The sequence below is a fragment of the Typopeltis vanoorti genome, chromosome 7 (genome assembly GCF_054136105.1).
Source record: "Typopeltis vanoorti isolate ZY-2024b chromosome 7, IOZ_Tvanoo_1.0, whole genome shotgun sequence".
Classification (NCBI taxonomy): domain Eukaryota; kingdom Metazoa; phylum Arthropoda; class Arachnida; order Uropygi; family Thelyphonidae; genus Typopeltis; species Typopeltis vanoorti.
In genome coordinates this window covers 5,702,704-5,717,192 of record NC_143555.1, presented here as the reverse complement: position 1 = coordinate 5,717,192, position 14,489 = coordinate 5,702,704, and the positions used below count along the sequence as shown (strand labels likewise).

The 14,489-nt window shown below is 34.4% G+C and overlaps 1 protein-coding gene across 4 annotated transcripts in view; it reads right to left on the bottom strand.

The window, feature by feature from the left end:
- LOC150104464 (serine/threonine-protein kinase Tao-like) overlaps nucleotides 1-11,814 on the bottom strand; it is a 713,758-nt gene extending 701,944 nt beyond the window's left edge. For 3 of the 4 annotated variants that reach the window (XM_090395157.1, XM_090395158.1, XM_090395156.1), the window contains exon 1: nucleotides 11,337-11,813. The gene's annotated coding sequence lies outside the window, so the exon portion shown is untranslated. Of the gene's footprint in view, nucleotides 1-11,336 lie in introns of all 4 variants that reach the window. The other variant, XM_090395159.1, reaches the window with a different exon arrangement.
- Nucleotides 11,815-14,489: the final 2,675 nt, after the last annotated feature.

Sequence of the window (14,489 nt, the reverse complement as noted above, 5' to 3'; positions counted from 1 at the left end):
AAGCAAATATCTCAACCATATATGTTTCAGGATGACTGAAGGTTTAAACAAAAAAATTGCTACTAAGTAGATCCTACACCAGCTAACAGAAGACAGTAAACAATTTGAAAGATCATTGCAGAAGCGCTGCTCACTGCTGAGAATGAAGGAAAACAATTTCTGAAAACACTGCTTGCCCTAGACTGGGAAAGATCTCAGTTTAGTTCACATCATGATGAAAGGAATTTTATATTATGGGCTTTTTCAACTGAAGTTGAGTTAGGTGATCTCATATGGGGCAGCAGGGTTTTATCCTCCTGGAAATGAGTTTTTCATCCTGCATGAGGAAATCAGCCAAAAAACAACTTACACATAAAAAATACTATTAGTGGGCAGCAGGTGATACTGCAAGGATGATATGTGTGTGTGTGGAGGATTAAGTAGTGGAAATGATTTGCGTGAAGTAGTGTATCCACCTGTGATAAAACCTTGGAGATGTCACATGATAAACAAAACATGAGACTTTCAACTAAAACTGAAATGCCTTTATCACCTATACACTATATTATACTCAGCTGCCATTCACATTACAGTATGGAAGAAAGCCCACATACAGCCAGTTCCTCTGGTACCTCTCATGATGCATCTCTGACTTCCATGGAGTCAGAGATGCATCATGAGAGGTACACACTATTGCACTCAATGCTCATCCAACCATTCTGGATTCAATATATGCACAACACACTCAGGCAATGCATTCCACTCACCAACCACTCTCCATGCAAAGAATCTATTCCTCACTCCTCTGCTCACACCCTCCTTATACAGTTTCCAGTGATGAACTAGTCCTGTCCTCTCCCATTCTATGAAAAATCTCTATGTCGACACGATACCAATCCCAGACTAGCTTAATCATATCCACCCACCTCTTCCTCCTATTCACGAGGCTCTGCAACTTACATTCTCTCAATCTGTCCTCATACTCCACATTCTAAAGACCACTGACCACCTTTATGAATCTTCTCTGGACTCTTGTCAACATATCCTAGTCACCATGAAAACCAGGTGACCAAATCTGTGCACAATAAATCCATAAGAGGCCTGATCAAGGACACTTATACAATGGTATCATAACCTCTCTTTCTGAATGTCAGGATTCTCTGTGTCACTGCCATTATCCAATATGATGTCTTCACAACTTGTGTAATGTGGCCCCCCCTGAAAGTCAGGTCCTTGTCCACCATTACTCCTAGGTCTCTTATCTCCTCTGCTTCTGTTAGTTTTCCCACCAAGTATATACTTTGCATCCCACTGTTGCTTACCAAATCTCAAATCCTTACACTTTGCGACAATGAACTGACAGTTCCACTTACCTGCCCATTCATGCAATTTATTCAAGTTTTCTTGTGAGGCCATAACATCTGCTTGACTCTGCACTGCTTTCCCCAGAGCCTTATTGACTAAATAGCTGCATATCACTACGTAAGCCCATCCCAATATCATTAACATACAAACTGAACAACAATGACCCCAAAACTGATCCTGCAGACAGTTTTACAACTTTCTGATACCTATCCAACAGCCAGTCCTTTGTAAAATCTAAGTACACCACTGTATATATGCATCTCCCATATCCAAGGTATTTGTCACCTTGTTATAATACATAAGTTAGTGAAACGATGTCCCCTTAACAAACTCATGCTAATAACCACGGAGAATACTGCTGTTATCAATCCATTTCTGTATCCTACTTCTCACCAATCTCTCCAGTACCTTCACCACAACTCCAGATATACAGACCAGCCCATAATTTGAAGCTACAGCCTTATCACCACTTTTATGCAGTGGAACAATTTTACCATTCTTCGACTTCCTTGGAACCTATGCTATTGCAAGACGTTTATTAAACAGGAATGCCAATTCCTTGGAACACTCCCTTAAGATGTGTTGTGATATGTCATCAAATCCTATCGCCTTATTGACATCGATCTTATTTCCTCAAATATCGCCTGCTCACTCACAATTAAGCAATCCTCTCCTATGTCCTCTACACTTAAGTTCCTCATGATTTCACCCTGATCAGGATGAAACACCCTTATACATTGATTACCGAATACCTCAACAATGTCTTCTGCAGCAGTTACCATTCTACCACTTTCATCTATTAACTTCATCTTATTGTGATCATTCTTCCTTCTACTTGCCACATATCTAAAAAACTCTCTAGGGTTTTTCTTTGCCTGATTTGCCAATTTCTGCTGATACTGTACTTTTGTTTTACTGTCCATCCGAGCTTCCCCCCCCCCCATTTGCCTGTTCCTCTTGCATTCCCATTCTTTCTTCATCTCTCAGACTACTACTGTTTTCACTGCCAAGCACTTCTGTACCACTCTCCTGATTTTTCCCTTCATATCGTTCATAAAAAAATAAATAAATAAATAAATAAATAAAAAAAAAAGAGAGAACAAAGTTAAGCATCTACCATTAAACTACAAATCTATTGCTCTCACCATCTGTCCAAGTCCTGGTTCAATGCAACAGAAAATATATCTAAGCAGTTGAAAGGGGGGGGGGGAATTAGCTTAATGTAGGCAGCTCAAGAACTTCATGTTTACACAGACTATACTAGAGCAATTGTTTAACAGTCCTTAGCAGATCTAAATCTAACTTCATAAAAGTCAACAACAGAAAACTTGCCTTCTATCCAAATTAAAGCTGTGCTTAAGGTCCTTTATCAGATCTAAAGGGACTGGATGCAACTTCTACTCACATACACTTCACTCCCCTCTCTCTTACCCAGATGGTACAACCAGGGCTCAAATGATTATGCAAAATCCTTTTCACCATGAAAAAAAATGTACTCACCCAAGAACCGACCCCTCCCCATTTTTTTAAATAATATATCACAATGTGTCAATAAGAGTTCCATAGTGATCGATAGTGCTGAATCATTGTTTGGAAAGCATTTCCTTATCGTGAGAACCATTCCAAAATGGAGAAGTCAATAAATAATAATAATAGAAAGAATAGTAAAAACATCGTTTTTTGGAAAATAAAATGTTATTAATTTGTTACTAGAATGACCCTTTATATTACTCATTCTTCTATGTTTTCTTCCAGGTAACAAAAAAATTTATTTATAAAGTTATTTGTAAAATAATAAAATACTCTGTTTTATCCAGTCTACAGCTAGCTGACAAAATCTACATGACACAGGCAAGTGGATTTGAAAAAAACTTGCTTGCCACATGAGAACATATTTGTCAAACACTGGGCACACTGTTATAGCACCCAAAGCTGACCTTCCGGTATCACTATTCTCCTACTCCTGTGGCTACGCCTACATAAGATAAAAGCAAATCTCCCTTCTACATGTCAGCAACTGAGCATCGTATGTCTCCTGTGGTTTTTCAGTTCAAAAAAACAAGATGAGAAGAATAATAAATAACCTGGATACTAAAAAATTTGATGTTGCCAAGGTACCTCTCCACCTGTGTTCAAATATTGTGCTCCATGGCTAACATATTTGTCATAAAGTCGACCATCCAACTATGAGGTGCTATAGCCAAAAAATTAGCCAAAACACTAAACTAGTAGTATATAAGACAGTGTTTAAACCAGTTTTAAGTTATGGATTTGAGAGTTAGGTTAGAAAAAAAAAAAAACACTTCATCAAAAGATTAGAGACCACAGATGTGAGAGTTCTGAAAAAAAATTAAGAACCTAAACAGATGTCACCATTAGAATGTCAGAAATTACATTACTGATATTCCAGAATCAGTGAGCAGGTTAATCTTTTTTATTGAGCCCATACACAAGAAGTTGGTTGATCAACCTATAGTAACTTAGTACCATATATGAGTAGTGAATTGGGAAAGGAGGAACTTTTTACATTTGATTTAAAAGACTGTACAGATAACTCTCGTATAACACGGTACATATACAACGCAGTTTCGATATAATGCAGTCTACAAATTGTAGTATCCTTTGTTGAACGCAGTACTTATACAACACGGTTTCGATATAAGACGGTTTATAAACTCTACTAGCCCTTTATCTTTTCATATATTTTTCAATGTGCAACTTAAAAATCAAACTTTATCTTCGTTAAATTTGCGTCTGCCCGTATCACTCATGTAGTTATAAGTAGCGAATTTATATTAGGGGCCAAAATAACCTTTTGCACGCATGTACGTCAATTGTTTACCATACAAAGTATTTACTGTTGAAAATTGTCTTCGTTTTCTGCCAGGAAAGAGCATTAAAAATCATAAGTGTGTTAATCTCAAGCTGAGCACTTTATTTTTTGGTGAGTTACATACAATATGTAATGCTTTTTTTTTTTATGTAAAAAAAATTATTTTTTTTTATAGTAATGGCCACTTAGAGCGCTTTTGCAATATACGCGTTTGTTAATAGGGATAAACCCACCCACTAAACTGCTAAGGTAACAATTGAACAAGATTAAAGATACATTTTTTGATCAGCACGAGACTCAACCTTCGCAAACTTCTTCATAAGTGCTCCAATCTCTTCAATAGTGAATTAATTGATGGAGAAATAGATTTAAATGAGGAGGAATTGGTACAACTAATAGATTACCTCGAACCAAATGGTGGGGAAAGTTCAGTCAAAGATTCTGATTGTGATGAATCCGTTAAAGAATTCAGTTTAAAGCAGTGTTTCTCAATCTTTTTTTGGATCATGCCCCCACCTCAACATCTCAAAGATGTTGATGCCCCCCCCCCCAGCATGATAGTCAGCCAAGTTCTGAAAAAGTATAATATAAATATGTACATGTACATTTTCTAATTGTCCCCCAAAATATTCAAGTTGCCCCCCCCTGTGGGGTACACCTCACGTTGAGAAACACTGGTTTAAAGAAATTGGCAGAAGGATTGGACTTGGCAAGAAAGTTATTTTATGGATAACGATCTCTCAATGGAGCACTCCGGAAAATTCACGAGACAACTGGATATTTGTTTAGCTCCGTATTATGAACTTAATAAAAAATTGCAGCATAGTGGTAAGCAAGGTCTTATTACTGACTTCTTGATAACTAAACCAGCGGAAGTACGCAATGAGAATTATGCAAATGATATCCAAGAGATTACAAGTGATGACGACATCCAGCCACTGGTAAATAATGAACATTTACAAAATGTTAGTTTTGAAGAGAGTGATGACAATTAAAATATGCATTTTATTTTATTTTGCCTAAAACATTTATGTATTATGGGCAATAAAGTTTACGTACAATTTATAATTTTTTATAATTTATACTAGGTATTTTGTTTCATAGTTAATGTTTTAACTTACATGAATTACCTGAATTAAATAAAAATATATTTTGGTTGGATATGTCATTGTTTATATAATCTAAAAAAAAAATAAAAAAATAAAAAAAATAAAAAATAAAAAAAACGATTTCGGAACCTAACCCTACTTTTTCTATATGATGTGAGTCTCGCATAACGCAATTTATATAACGCGACATTTTTGTGGAACCTAACATCCGCGTTATACGAGGGTTACCTGTATACTGTATTCCTTGGGAAACACAATATAGCAGTTGCAGGAAAAGAAACATGTTCTCTGGGTTAAAGTGAACTGTGAAGGGATGTTAAGCAGCAGCTGCAAGTGTTCCAACGAGCTTAGTATTAAGTGGGGGAATTATTGATGCTATTTCAGATGAACATTTCCCATGGAAATATTTGTAGAATACACAGTGCGGAAACCAAACATCTGTGCAAAAGTGAGGGTAGTGAGTTGGTCAATCTAACTGATCTCCCCTGTATTGAGTCAAGCATTTTGAGGGAGCTTTTAGGGCCCCTACCTCATTTCACTCAAGACTGTTTAGGGATGAAGTAACATCTTGAGTGAAAGAGAAATCCCAGTTTTTTAGAAGCTGAGGATGCAATGTGCTTATACCAGGAGAGGTTTGATGTCAAGGTAATTCCAAGAAGAGAAATCTGCAATTGTCTGGAAATTTTGGTGCTGTCAAACATAATACTGGGAGAAAATGGTTCTTTATTTGTGAGAGATAAGACAGAACTGGGTTTTATTAGCATTGAAATTGACGAGGTTATCTGAATCCCAATGGAGGATGGCTTGGAGATCAAAATTGAGAGAGGTGGTAGCTGACGTTCTGTAGGTTGAGTTAAGCTGTGTAGAGTAAGGTTTATCAAATGAAAGGAGGAGTACAATGTGCTGTCATTTGCAAAACTGTGTATTGGGTTACAGGTCAACTGAAGTAGGTCATTGATATATCGCAGGAAGAGAGTTGGTGAGAGGACAGAACCTTGTGGAAACCTGGCATTAGTTGAATGATAAGAGGATAAGAGGTGTGTAGTCATATAAACAGAATTGGTGAGCAAGCAAAAGAGGTGTTTTATACCAAGATTGTATGAAAAAGAACAAGAAGACCGAGATCTTGTTAGAGTGATTCAATCAGAAGTGTCTTAGAAGTCCAAAATGTTAGAATTCAACAATACTGGAGTTCTGACAAGTAACAGAATAATTGGAAAGAATATTTTGACAGAAGATCAGCAATGATATAAACTTAATTATGTAGTACTGTCATAGCTTGTACACCCTCTGAGGATACATATTAGAATTTTATTGAGTTGGAATTACTGTTATCGGCTTCTTTGTGTAGTACTTTAATGAATTTCATAAAATTTAGAAATCTTTTACAAAATAATCTAAAATCTTGGGTTTCTTAGTGGCGCTATCCAAAAACAATCATGTGTACCACAATAGTAAATTATATTTTACAAACATTTCATCCTATGTACTGTAAAATATCAGTGAGGACAAAGAACAAGAGTAAGGATTTTGGAGTAGATTGCAGAACTTGAGCCAAATTATTTAAATTCCTTACTGTTGTTCTTTGCTCTCACTGATGTCTTACAATATGCAAGACAAAATATTTATAAAATAAATAGTTTTCTACCGTGGCACACGATTATTTAATTAAGGAAACTCCACAGGGGTCTTGATATACAATTAAATTACCCAAAGATTTTTATGTTATTTTTGAGAACAACAACTGTAGATATATTCTACAAAAGTATGTTCTTGAATAATTTTATTGCAATGATATATTTAAGAAAATTAATTATCATATTATTATATGATAATTATATGACCACATCCTAATCAATGGAAAGTGGATCAGATCAATCAAGAACTGATGAGCATATAATACGGTTGAACTAAACTCTGACTACAGAATAATCAGTGCTCACATTAAACTTGCACTAAAACCCTCTAAAAATAACAGGCCTACAAAAAACTAAATAACCCACAAAATTGCAGCATCTTTCCACAGCACATTAGAAGACAATATGAAAAACATTCTTAAAGGTCCAGTTAATGAAAAGTATAAGGGTATCACTGAAACAATAAACATAACATTAAACAAAATTCTTGGAAACAGCAACAAAAAAGACTCGGGGAAAAAATGGATTACCCCTGAAATTGAAAAATATATAGATGAACGAAATAAAGCAAAAACTGTACTGCTTAAACAGGAATGAAATAAATAAAGATAAACTAGACATTTTAAATGACAATGAACTAATGATCAGAGACAGAGAAAATCAAATAAATAAATACCGCAAGGAACTTGAAAATTATAATAAAACTGGGGATGCTAGAAACACTATTCAAATGATAAATTATATGTCACCACAAAACAAAAAGAAGTGGAAATATTGTCACACGACAAAAACGATAGAGAGCTATCAGTAAACTTGATGAAAGAATGGAGAAACTACTTTCAAGAATTACTGAATGTTGATAATCCCCAACATTCATATCAGCTAGCAGACCTGCATCTAACCACCGCTCTACTAATAAATTGTGAAGACTTCACTGAAAAGGAACTAAAAATAGCAATAGATCAAACCAAAGCAGGAAAGTCCCAGGGGATTGATGGAATCAGAGCAGAAGCAAAAAGAGAGACTTGTAAGACCATAATTTGCAATATTTAATTTTTAATATAAATCTCGTTTTCCCTTTTCACATTGTATCATATTGTGAATAAACTATGATAATAATGATTATTATTATTATTATATGGCCACCCCAATGGAATCCAAAGCCTCATCGTGGGAGACCCAATCTATCATTCTACTCATCCGCAACTCTCCAAGAAAAAAATCTAGTCCTTACACCCTAGTAATTACACCTACTAACCACACACCTTTATTCAACTTCCATGTGTAAGTCTTGGCTTACATGTCACTTTTGTGGCACTTTTTTCTTTTTTGTTATAACTATTAATGAATCTTCTTGCAGTTTAAAGACTCGTCATTGATTTACTACCCAATTCTTCAGTTCATCTCATTTTCTTCAGATGAAAAGTTTGCTTTTTTTACTGTTGCTTGGTTCATTTTTCTTAATTTCTAGGGAAAGCTTTTTTTTTATTATTATTATTTTTATCTCCTCCCCTCTCTCCATGTACTAAGCTTCTCGAGAAGTTTTCTTGATCTTTTCAAATTTATTATCTTAAGTCTTCAACATGTATTCTTTTTACTTCTGAATACTGAAATTTAAAATATCTTCGGTTGTCCTAATAGTGTGGTGTAGTTCTGAATGTTCATCTCATTTCTTTATATAATAAATTTGTGCACAGTAATCTGAAATCATCTTATTAAGACCTTGTATGGTGATAATAGCTTTCTTATCTCTGTCAATGTTCTTTTTATTGTTGAAGCATATTGGAAGTTTTTTCCCACTTGGTTAGACTATAATAAATTTAGTTTAATCCTTTATCCAAGTGTAAATAAACAAAGTTTGCGCCTGAAGTATCTTCAGGACTGAGGCAACTCGTGGTAAAGGTGGAACAAGCTCTCATCACTTGTCTTATTATCTCCCATAATGCAAAGCACTTCTCCTTGCGGACATGTATAATGCTATGCATTAAGGGAAGGGCCAATCGGCTCCCAATGACGAGCCCTTTATTTAGGTCTTGTCAGTGGGAGCCAGACCCAGAGGTGGTGATACTAAGTAATGGAGAGGTCATATTTACTTAGAGAACAATTAAAATTGTAATTTTAAAAATGATCAGTTTAATATTACAATTTATTAAATGAAATTGTCAGTTAACAAAAATTTGCATAGAAAATAGGTTCATAACTAGGAGTTATATTTACACCAAGTTGTTCTAGCATCCCATAATAAACAGCACACTCCCTTCTCAGGTGTGATCCATCCCATAATGCTTGGCATTATACACATTTCCAAATGGAATGTACTGTGCATTATGGCATAACAGAACTTTTAAGTGATGTTAAATGCCTCTATATGCAGAAGTATTATTAATATATTATGTACAGAATGTACATTTGTTTGCAACTTTGATGAAATAGCCTTCCCTACAAATCTATATCAAATGAAATGGTTATGCACAGTAAGTATTAACTAACTTACATTAAAAAAATGAAACTACAATGGTTAAGAGTGTGTACATCTGTATTGAGTATTATTATTATACTAATACTTCTGGAGTCGAGACTCATTGAGGGAAGCAATAATAAGATGCATTCCAACAAAAATGTATCATCGGTAAAGTATTCCATTCACCAACCACACTCCATGCAAAAAAGTCATATCTCACTCTCTTATGCACTGCACCATTATAGAATTTAGTGCAGTGGAGAATTCCGTCTCTATCCCCTTCCCTTCTTCAACCCTATTAAAAACTATCCTGAATATCTGGTAAACTCCTCTTAACAATTTATGACTCAATAATATCACACCTTCCTTTACCTATTTACCAGAACTCTGCAGATTACATTCTCTCAACCTGTCTTCACATAATAAGTACTCCACAAACCCGATAATGCTTTTATTGTTATGCACCTCTACACCTTTTCGAAGAGCTTGTTTCTCAACTAGTAGTGCATGTGAAAATCAGTGTGCAGTAGTCCACATGTGATGAACCAAAAACCTGGCAGTGGAATGACCACATCGTTATCATTGATCTAACAGTCCCCAACATCACCCTTATCTCTCACCACACAAATCCCAACCATTACAATCAATTTCATCTACAATCTCACTCTGCTTTATAGCTCAAATTACAATCTAAAGTACCTCCTAGTAAACATTCTTTAAAGACAACTTTGCTTTGATTATATATAAAAAATTTGTTGAAATTTTCAAATGCAAAGAATGCATCCTTTCTTTTATACCATTTTTCATTATAAAACTTAATTATAACAAAATTGTTACACAAGTATCGTGTAATGAAAGTCATTTTATAATGCACCAGTTGTATGATGGCTAAATCAGCACTGATGGCAATAGAACCATCATGAAAAAGGTTGCCCTTGCAATGTTAAGAGGACAAGAAAACAACCTACTAAAAATTTTTGTGTGTGTTCAAGTCTGTTAAAAAATAAAATATATGATAGGATCAACCAACATTTCAAAATGTTTATATTCTTCATATATGATACAAATAATTATAATACTAGCAACATGAAGAATGCAAAATAAGGATGGCTCACATCCATTCTAAAAACAATTTTCTCTACATACAGTAACTTTCCAAGCAAACCATAAATTTGTTGGAATAATTTGCAAAGAAATTGTTAAATCCGTTGAATCAAAATGTTTCATTATTAAAGGGGAGGGGGGGGAATAACTACACTTTCTTTGAAACAGGAATCTGGATTTTTTTTTTTTAATAAATTTTGAAGCACACCTTACTTTAGGTTGCACCAAATTCTTTTCATCTTTGTAAAAAATTTGAATTAGCATTATAGATCCAAGATAATCTCAAACGGTTTTATTCAAACAGGCTACAGCGAATGCAGGAAGTGGAATTTCTAGTAATATCATACCATATAAGCTTCCATCATTGGGGAAACTAATTTAACTGCATATATACCAGAATGAAACGATTATGACTGGACGTTATATTCCGATATTCTAATAAAGATTCAAGTTACTGAAAATCACCTGTTTCATGCTAATCCAATTTCACTTATATCACAAGTACTTACAGATGTCCACTATTCACAGCAATCATAACATTCAAATACATGATGATCAAAATATGCGCTGAAACCAAATTATTAAAATGGTACTTATATTTATTCATTTATTAATATAATACCACAATTTTTATTAGGTCAACCATCTGACCACAGTGAACCTGAAGATAAATTTATCCACGCCTTCTACCACATATTTGACTTCTTAATCGACTCACACATACGAAGCATTCTACACAAGATAATTTATATATGAAGAATGACTATATACCTGTAGAAATAAAAATAAACACGTACCCACTTGTCTAAATTAAAACTCAAAAGCACAAGTGGTAGTGATACACTCACCGCAAAAACGTCAATGGCTGTCTCATGCCAATGAACTTGTTGGAACTCAAAGGTAACATTAACTTTTACAATAATATCACTCTCCGGTGCTTATAACATTCCTTCAATGTTAGAGAATTCATTTCATGTGCCAGTTAATTTCCTTAAAAGGCATTTATTACACAAAACACAGAAACAGAAGAAAACGAAAGAAAAGCACAGACAGAAATCAACAACCAATGTCTATAATGTAAAATGCTCCTCCCAACCGCAGTTGTCTTTCAAGATGGCGTTGTTAACACATGCGCACTATCACCGGGCGGGATTTTCACTAAACATAGGCAACAAATCAGCCTAAACCAATAATTTATGTTTATTAAAAATTATGTTTCGTAAAAATACATATAAAAATAATTATCGTAGTTTAAAAAATAATTTGTAGATGAGCGGAATGGAGGATATTTCCGCAATCTACCCATAATCATCAAAAGAGAAATACACCGGGCTTGTTTCTGTACTTCGAATTCGCAAACCACCAGATCATTTTCGCTTAATAAAATAATATTTCATAGAGGGAGCAACACTCGGTCATAATGTATACTAATAGACTTTTTTAAAGACTACATTTATATATACAGTAATACTCCGTATTAAGACGCTTCGCTTTACAACGCTCTTCAGTTATGTCCATACCCATTTATACAATGCAACAATCGCTCATGCGAGCCTTTTAGCGACAGGACGCTCCCATGAATCAATTGATGGGCTGTTGTTTTTTTTTTTAATTTATTTATTGAAGTGCAAGCCAGTCAGTATAATACATAGATCAGAAACTTCAATCCGAAGTTCATTAATTTACACTGTGATATATTAAAAAAAAACAACCATTAACCATGCCCACAATGTATTTTAAGTCATTTTACAGTATCCCTACATCGCTTTTATTCACTATCGCACTCGAAACTTAGAATCAACAACAAATAATTGAATTTCTCCCATCAGATAATCACTAGCATCAATAATGCACAGATTAAGCAGATGGACCAAGTATAGAGCCATAATGCACATCACTGGGCACCTGTCCATTATTATTATTATTATTATTATTATCATTATTGTTGTTGTTGTTGTTGTTGTTGTTATTGTTATTATTATTGTTAAAAGGCATTGCTGATAATTTTTTAAAAGACATTAAGCTACTTGATATAAATTATCCAATAACTTTATAAAAGAGTCTCAGATTTCTGTTTATAGAAATATAGAAAACAGAAATAGATGCAGATAACCAACAAAACACAGAAGAAACAGGAAACATGCCCTAAATAATCCATGGATAAATAAAAAATATCCTTAACAGCATTGCAAACACAATAAAATGCATTCTATGGAAGAGAGTAAAGAAGTCACGCCAATGACATTCACCTAAACATTGTTCAAAAACACAAGAAACCAACTAAGAACTAAAATTAAGAGTGCAAAAAGACACTGTTACTAACTGAAATTCGCGGAATACAGTGCCAATAAGAAAGAATCGTGGTCTACATTTAATGTACTATTAACTCGAAAAAGGAAAACCGTCCCACAAGATTTTGTCACCAAAAACTTCGGTAAAGAGAAGAAACAGAAGGAACTCGCAGAATTATTTAACTCTTTCTTCACTAAACATATCATACAACTCAAAAGAGATACTTTTCTCATTAAGCCCAACACAAAACTATTAACCCAAATTCCACAGAAAATGATGTACTTTCCTCACCAATCCAAATTAGAACTGAAAAGTGTTCTCTAACGATTAAAGCAAAAGACAAGTTCAGGAATTGTTCAAAATGTGTCACACCTCCTAACACATTTTGAACAATTGAATCCTGTACTTCGGAAACTTGTGAACATGATATTCGATACTTGCACTATTCCCAAACAACTATAAACCACTATAGATATACCTACCAGCAAATATGGAAAGAGCAATTATGCTCACATTTGGACCAATAGCTAACTTGGCTTTCATCTCTAAACATCTTGAAAAAGTAATACACACAAGACTACAAACTACTTACAGAAATATAGCAACATCTCACAAAAGCAGTGAGGTTTCCAGAAAACGAATATGGAACAATCCCTAATCTTATTCCATCATATTCTATCCTCCTTTCCCCAAAACATTTCCCATTTTCACCTTATTGCCAAAGAATTCTCAGCCCACCCTTAAAAACCCAGGTTTCAAAGTTCGCATACCAGTTGCCTCACCCAAAATCTCTTCATCTCCATATTTCAATCCAACTTCCTTTTAGTCATATTTCAGCGGTAATAAATATGTGTATTTTGATAAGCCAGAATAAGAAGACAACCATATAAGAAAAATACGCCACTCAAATAAGAAGACAGTCAGAAACATCCTACAAAGTTATGTCCAAAATAATTCTTCCCATATATTCTTCATGTATCTGTCTTTCAAACATTGATAATGCCCTAAAAATTGAGTAAAAACCCAATGATAATATGAGAAAGGGGTATTCCTAAACAGAAAGAGGCAAAAATAACATAAAAATTAATATCATTTCCGTTCAATAAATCAGATTAACTTATTATGCATGAAGTCTAATATGAATTATTATTATTATTAGAGCAAAGTGAAGGGAACTCATTTTGATTGGTACTGTATACTAATATTGAAATTACTAAACGTAATATAATAATAATGAAGGAGATATAAATCTTTTGATGTGTGACTGCCAGTAAGCGAAACTCTAAGAACTTGGACTAAGATCTATGAGTTTCATACCGAAAAACTATCGGCAAATCCAAGTGTAAGTAACCACTTGGTAGTGCAACACCAAGGCAACTCGAATCAAAGGTGGAGCAAGCTCCCTCACTATCCTGGATATTTTCTCAATATGTAAAAACACAGCCCCTAGGGGATATAATACTGAGGATATAATTATGAGGAGAGGCCACTACCCAGACCGGTTTCAACCTTTTTTGAGGTCTCATCAGTGAGTAGGTAGACCTGGAAGATAACAAGGTTTAAGTGAAAAGAACTTACATACTTTCACTATACGAATGCCATAAAGTTGTGCCTGTATATTATAACAGATTGAAAGCCAAACGGCTATTTTTCTGGCAACCTTAATAATAATGAAGGAGATATAAATCTTTTGATGTTTAACTGCCAGT